Source organism: Arachis hypogaea, chromosome 12 (genome assembly GCF_003086295.3).
Source record: "Arachis hypogaea cultivar Tifrunner chromosome 12, arahy.Tifrunner.gnm2.J5K5, whole genome shotgun sequence".
Lineage (NCBI taxonomy): Eukaryota > Viridiplantae > Streptophyta > Magnoliopsida > Fabales > Fabaceae > Arachis > Arachis hypogaea.
In genome coordinates, this window is record NC_092047.1 from 76,887,223 (window position 1) to 76,894,631 (window position 7,409).

Genomic DNA, 7,409 nt, shown 5'->3' on the forward strand with positions numbered 1-7,409 from the left:
GAAGAAAAGAAACAGAAAGAAGAACCAACCTGAAAAAAGGAGAAAGCTTCGAAGAAATTGAAGATGGAAAGACAGAATCCGGAATCGCCTTCCAAAGCAAAGAAAGCACCAACAATCACCAAATGGCGTCGCAGAGAGAAACGCGAAAAATACAAAGTCTCAGGCAAAACAGAAAGGTAGAAAGAAAGGGGGAAAGTTACAGCAAAGAAACAGAGAAGAGAAACCGTTTTTTGTGAAAAGTTCAAAATGAACATGGGAGGCAAAGAAATGGAGCATTAAAAGAATTAATGAGGTTAATTAAATCCTCGCGCATTCCCAAAGCAAGGAGACCCGCGTTTTCAAAAGAATGAAAATTCAAAGAAAAATGTTCCGCATTCAAAGGAGAACTCTACAAAGAAGAAGTCGACAAAATGCTCGAGTTCGGCTTCACCATAAAAGGATCGAAGTCCTAAAACTAAAAACTCGACCTCAAAAGGAAGACTGAGCTCGAGCAGGGGAACTATTCATACCCTGGGTTGAGCTGTCCGACCCGGGATGTTTTAATGACAAGTCGACCGACCTCTTTAGGTCAGACTATCCGACCTCTTCAAAAGCTCGGCCCAATCACTACAGAGGCCCAAGAAAGCCCAAACAAAGGAACACAGCCCAAAATCCAAAGGCAGCCCAAGCCTATAGAGATAAGGGCGGTTCCCTTAAAGATAAGATGACCTAACCCAAAGATAAAATAAGATAAGATAACTATCTTATCTCCAAAAAGGTCACTTCTCATAATTATAAATACACTGGAGCACCCAGGTATAACTCATACTCTTATTCTACTAAAAACTGCTTAATACCCTTGCTAACTTAAGCATCGGAGTCCCTTGCAGGTACCACCACCCTCCGGTGACAAAGGATCAGCAGCATAGCCAGTCCAACAAGTCAGACACGACAGCTCCAGCCGCCACCCACCAACTGGACACGTCATCTCCGACCAGCACAGGAAGATCTCGTCCGAGATCAACCTACAGTTTCAGGTAACCCTCGAAATAGACTATAATACTAATGCTTATGTAACTCTTAAAATAGGTTTCTAATAATGAAAATTATCACAGAGTTAGGACTCAACAACCTTTATTTTGAGAGGTAAGTGTTCCTTCAATCTGTGGGACGTATGGCTCTTTAAGGGACAACTTCTGGCGCTTTAGCTCCTGTATCTCACGCCCTTGTTTCTCTTGTTCTATGAGCAGTTTGCAGAGCATGCTATTTTGATTCTGCTGCTCTTCTTTGAGTTGATTCACAGCTTTTTGCAGCTTGGTGACAGATGCTTCTAAGCAGGCGTAATAGTCAAATTGAGAAATTTCTGGGAGGAGCTCATGCGCCCCCCTCTTGATGAGGTTATCTTGAATTTGAGGTCCATCCATCACTTTTTTGGTGATTGGGCGTTCAACTGGGATATATTCATCCACACCCATCTTTACCCCAGCATGTTTACATAACAGGCTAATCAAGCTTGGGTAGGCCAATTTGGCCTCAGTGAATTCCTTGTTTGCAAACATGTAAATTTCAACAAGGATCAGTTGATGAATCTCTACCTCCTTCCCTAGCATAATACAGTGAATCATCACTGCCCTCTTGACAGTGACTTCAGATCGGTTGCTGGTTGAGAGTATAGAACACCGAATGAAATCCAGCCAACCTCTAGCAACTGGTTTGAGATCTCCTCTCTTTAGCTGATTTGGGACACCTTTTGAATTAGTAATCCACTTGGTTCCAGGGAGGCATATGTCCTCTAGAACTTGATCTAGCCTTTTATCCTTGGCCATTCTCCTATTAAAGGACTCTGGATCATCTTGTAGTTGAAGAAGTTTGAGAAATTCTCTCACTTTGTCAAAGTGGAAGTGAATAATCTTCCCTTTGACCATAGTCCGAAAGGAGTAGAAAGCAGTTCCCTCTAATCTTTGCTTCTCTGTCATCCACAGATTTGCATAGAATTCCTGGATCATGTTTCTTCTAATATGTATCTCAGGATTAGCCAGGACTTCCCAGCCCCTGTTTTGAATCTGCTCTTGGATCTTCGGGTATTCATCTTCTTTTAAATTGAACTTAACTTCTGGGATCACTGATCTTCTGCACACGATTTTGAAGTAATGGTCTGCATGTTCTTTGGTGCAGAAATTCTGATGCATCCAAAGTGGCTTTGGGTTACTTTCTTTCTTGCCTCTTGAAGTGGTTTGTCTTTCTTTGGGAGCCATGAGATTCGTTTGTTTTAGCTCAGGGATCACGGAAATCACACCAAACTTAGAGATTTACTTGTCCTCAAGCAAAAATGAATAAAAAGAAGATGAATAGAAGGAGAGAAGGATACGAATGATGGGTTAAAGGGGATGGCCAAATGTAGATTTAAAAGGAAGGGAGGGAATGGGTCCAAATTTTTAGAAAAAGATATGATTGAAAGATATGATTGAAAGATATGATTGATAAAAGATAAACATGATATAAAAAAGACAAAAAAATTTTTCAAAATTTAAAAGATATGAAAAAGATATGAGGAAGTAAAATCTGAATTTTTGCTTATGCATCTAAGGAATAAAAGATAATATGAATGAGTTAAAAAGATTTGAAAAGAAATTGGAAAGATGAATGAGTTTTGAAAAAGAATTGAAAAGAATTGAAAAAGAATTAAAAAGAATTTATAAGATTATTGATTTTTGGGAATGAAAATTAAAAAATGAATGTTTGTAATATTTGGATGCAGAAAATTTTGAATTAAAACATGAAAATTCGGAAAAAAAATTGAATTGGAAACGAAATTACCTCCCCCTTGCTATTCTGGCATTAAACTCCCAGAATGATAGCCATTCTGGCGTTTAACGCCCATCTGGTGGCTATTTTGGGCATTTAACGCCCAGCCAGGGTACCTGGCTGGCGTTAAATGCCAGAAATTCTTTGTTACTGGGTTTTTTTCTGAACACCGAGGATGCTGCTGTTTCTGGCGTTAAACGCCCAGAATGCTGCCCATTCTGGAGTTTAACGCCCAGAATGATACCTTTTCTGGCGTTAAACACCCAGAATGGTAGCCATTCTGGCGTTTAACGCCGAAAATACCCCTTTACTGGCGTTTTGATGCTAGTGAGCTCTTTTTCTCTGTGATTCCTCTGCTTTATGTCTTGAACCTCCATTTTCCTGACTTATTCACTGAAATGCATTAGCTAACATGAGTAACAAAATTAAATAGACTTATATAATTGTTATAAACATCTAATTTTTTATAATGGCTAGGTTGCCTCCCAGCAAGCGCTTCTTTACTGTCTTTAGCTGGACTTTACTGAGCTTTTAATTTAGTATCAGTTTTGAACATTCTTGCTCAACATTGCCTTCAAGATAATGTTTGATTCTCTGTCCATTAACAATGAACCTTTTGTCAGAATGAACATCTTGAAGCTCTACATAACCATATGATGACACACTTGTAATCACATATGATCCCTTCCACCGAGATTTCAATTTCCCAGGGAACAATCTGAGCCTAGAGTTAAACACCAGGACCTTCTGTCCTGGCTCAAAAACTCTAGATGACAGCCTTTTGTCATGCCATCTTTTTGCTTTTTCCTTGAAGATTTAAGCATTTCGAAAGCATTGAGTCTGAACTCCTCCAGCTCATTCAACTGGAGTAATGTCTTTTCTCCAGCTACCTTAGCATCAAGGTTTAGGAACCTGGTTGCCCAGTAGGCCTTGTGTTCCAGTTCCACTAGCAGATGATAGGCTTTTCCATACACAAGCTGGTATGGAGAGGTCCCTATCGGAGTCTTGAATACGGTTCTATATGCCCATAGAGCATCATCCAGACTTCTTGCCCAATCCCTTCTACGGGTACTTACAGTCCATTCTAGGATTCGTTTTAGTTCTCTATTCGAGACTTTAGCCTGCCCATTAGTCTGTGGATGATATGGAGTGGCCACTTTATGGTTAATTCCATATCGGACCAGAGCAGAGTCAAGCTGTTTATTGCAGAAATGAGTGCCTCCATCACTGATCAGTATCCTAGGGACACCGAACCTGCTGAAGATATGCTTCTAGAGGAACTTCATTACTATCATAGTATCATTAATGGGTGTTGTAATTGCCTCTACCCATTTAGATACATAGTCTACTGCCACCAGAATATAAGTGTTTGAGTATGATGGTGGGAAAGGCCCCATGAAGTCAATACCCCATACATCAAACAACTCAATCTCTAAGATCCCTTGCTGAGGCATGGCATAACTGTGAGGCAGATTACCAACTCTCTGGCAACTGTCACAGTTATGTACAAACTCTCGGGAGTCTCTACAGAGAGTAGGCCAGTAGAAGCCACATTGGAGGACCCTTGTGGCTGTTCGCTCACCTCCGAAATGTCCTCCATATTGTGATCCATGGCAATGCCATAGGATCTTTTATGCCTCTTTCCTAGGCACAAATCTACGAATTACTCCGTCTGCATACCTCTTAAAGAGATATGGTTCATCCCACAAGTAGTATTTTGCATCAGAAATCAATTTTTTTGTTTGCTGCTTACTATACTCTTTGGGTATGAATCTCACAGCTTTATAGTTTGCAATGTCTGCAAACCATGGTACTTCCTGAATGGCAAAGAGTTACTCATCCGAAAAGGTTTCAGAGATCTCAGTAAGAGGGAGGGACGCTGATAAACCACTATTTTATGGTTTATATTGTGCTTAATTGTGCGGTTTTATCAAATCTTTACCCACTTATTCATATGATTAGCATGCATTTATAATTCCTTCCTAAAAATACTTCATGGTTGAAAACTTGCTTCCTAGAGACTTTTAATTTTGTATTTTTAATTCTCTTTTATTCCATTCGATGCCGTGATCTGTGTGTTAAGTGTTTCAGGCTTTATAGGGCATGAATGACTTGGAGATTAGAAAGGAAGCTTGCAAAAATGGAAGGAACACAAGAAATTGAGGAGATGACCAGCGAGAAGTGACGCGGACGCATGGCTCACGCGACCACGCGGATTGAAAACTGCACAAGTGACGCGAAGGCGTGAACGACGTGCACGCGTGGCAAGGCGAAACGCTGGATGACACGAACGCCTGGATGACGCGATCGCGTGACATGCGTGATCTGCAGAATCTGCAGAATTCACTGGGAGCGATTTTGGGCCCTATTTTGACCCAGTTTTCGGCCCAGAAAAGCATATTAGAGCCGGGGAACATGCAGAGACCAGAGACAACATTCATTCCGCATAGTTTTAGTTTTAGATCTGAATTTACTCCTCCTCTAGGTTTTCTCTCTACACATTCATAGTTCTTAGGATTTTGATTTTATTGCTTTTTGGATTGGGATATTGAGAAGAGGTATTACCTCCGTCAAGACTTCGTCATTCTAGTTTGTTTCCTTACTTGTCACTTACTCTTTCATGTCCTTTATTTACTCAGAGTTACTCTTGGATTATTTCTAGAATTTATTTATACAAGAACTATTTTTATTTTTAATTGATCCTTTTGATTATTATTTATCATGTCTTTCAGTATTTCTCTTCCTTATTTTGTGAAATTTACATTCATAATGAGCGAGTAGTTCCATAACTTGATTGGGAGATGATTGAAAGGAGAACCTTGAGTTGGATTACTCAAGAGAAAAATTGTAATTGGGTTTATTATTGGATCGCCCTCTAGTCACTGACACTAGTCCTTCCCAAGGGAGAGGATTAGGACTTGTGAATAGAAATTTCCTTCCAACTTGCTTGACTTTCCTCTACCTAGTAATGGATAACTAAGCAGAACAACCTTCAATTATCATTTTAATCTTGGGAGAACTTCATCAAGGATAGGGCTTCCAACTAATCTACTCCCAGTCAAGGTTTTTTTATTTAAATTACATAATTTCTCTGATTTAATTCCCTGTTTATCAACTCAAACTATTTTAGAAAACATCCGATTAATAAAATAGCACACCTTTCTGCAACTCGTTGGGAGACGACCTGGGATTCATACTCCTAGTATTTTAATTTTAATTTTGTGACAACCCCTTCTAAATTGATAAGTGGATTTTTGGCTGGTTAAGAACTGTACTTGCAACGTATCTCTTATAATAAATTTTTAACTCGCCAATTTCCGCCACATCAATTTTTGGCGCCGTTGCCGGGGAGTTGCAATAGAGTGCTAAGTTATTGATTGGAATTTATTTATTTACATTTTATTTTATTTTTGCTACTATGAGCTACGTGTTTCTTTCGTTAAATGACTGATAAACCCATATTTCATGAGTTCTTTTGTGCTTAATTTGAGTGATTTATACAATCCTTCACCTACTTATTCACATTAATTGCATGGTTTTACTTTCCCTTCCTTATTATGTGATGTAAATGAAAAACATGTTTCCTAAGCTTTAAAAAATTAATTATTTTAATTACCTTTATTTCCATTCGATGCCGTGATTAGTGTGTTGAGTAGTTTCAGATTTTCTAAGGCAGAATGACTTAAAGGGTGGAAAAGGAAACATACTAAAATGAAAGGAGAAAGCAAAACGAAGCTTTAAGGAAACTGATATCCACGCGATCGCATGGAGGACGCAATCACGTGCCAAGCACGAATCAGCAGCGACGCGGCCGCATGATTGACGCGACCGCGCGCCTTAAGCAGAACGCACATGACGCGGTCGCATGACTGACGCGACCGCGTGGCAAGGAAAAGCTCCAAATGACGCGACCGCGTGACCCACGCGGACGCGTGACAGAGGCCACGCACTAGAATTTACAGAATACGCCCCCAGCAAATTCTGAAGCCCTTTTTGGCCCAGATCCAAGTACAGACAGCATAGACCAGAGGTTATAAAGTGTGGGAATGCATCCATTCAAAGGGAGCTCGCATATTTTACCTTTCAATGATTTAAATTTAGTTGAGAGGGAGATCTTCTCCTCTCTCTCTCTTAGGATTAGGATTTCTTCTTGTTTTAAGAGTGACTCTCAATCCAGGTTTTATGTTTCTTTGTTTTAGCTTTCTTTTATTTTTATTTATTCCGGCACTTGAATTGATCAGTGAATTTATGAATTTCTTCCATGTTACAAACTGTTATTTGAATTAATGATAATTGAGGTATTTTCAGTTTATGATTGTTCTCTTTGAATTAAGTTACCATTGCTTCCCATCTAAGGATATTTTTATTATTCCATCAATTTTTATTTCTTCCCCTTTTGGTCCTGGTTAAGAATTCAGTAACTCAACAGTTATTAAACTCAACACAATTGATAATCGTTATCTTGCTAATTGAGCTGAACTTAAGTAATCCCAACCTTTTCTTAGGAAATAAATAGGATTCAAAGGCCAGATTAATTAGTCCCTTGACTTTCCTTTGCCTTGGTGAAGGTTGACCAAGTGGAGTTTAGATTCAACTTTCATTATAGTTGAGAGAGATAACTACGT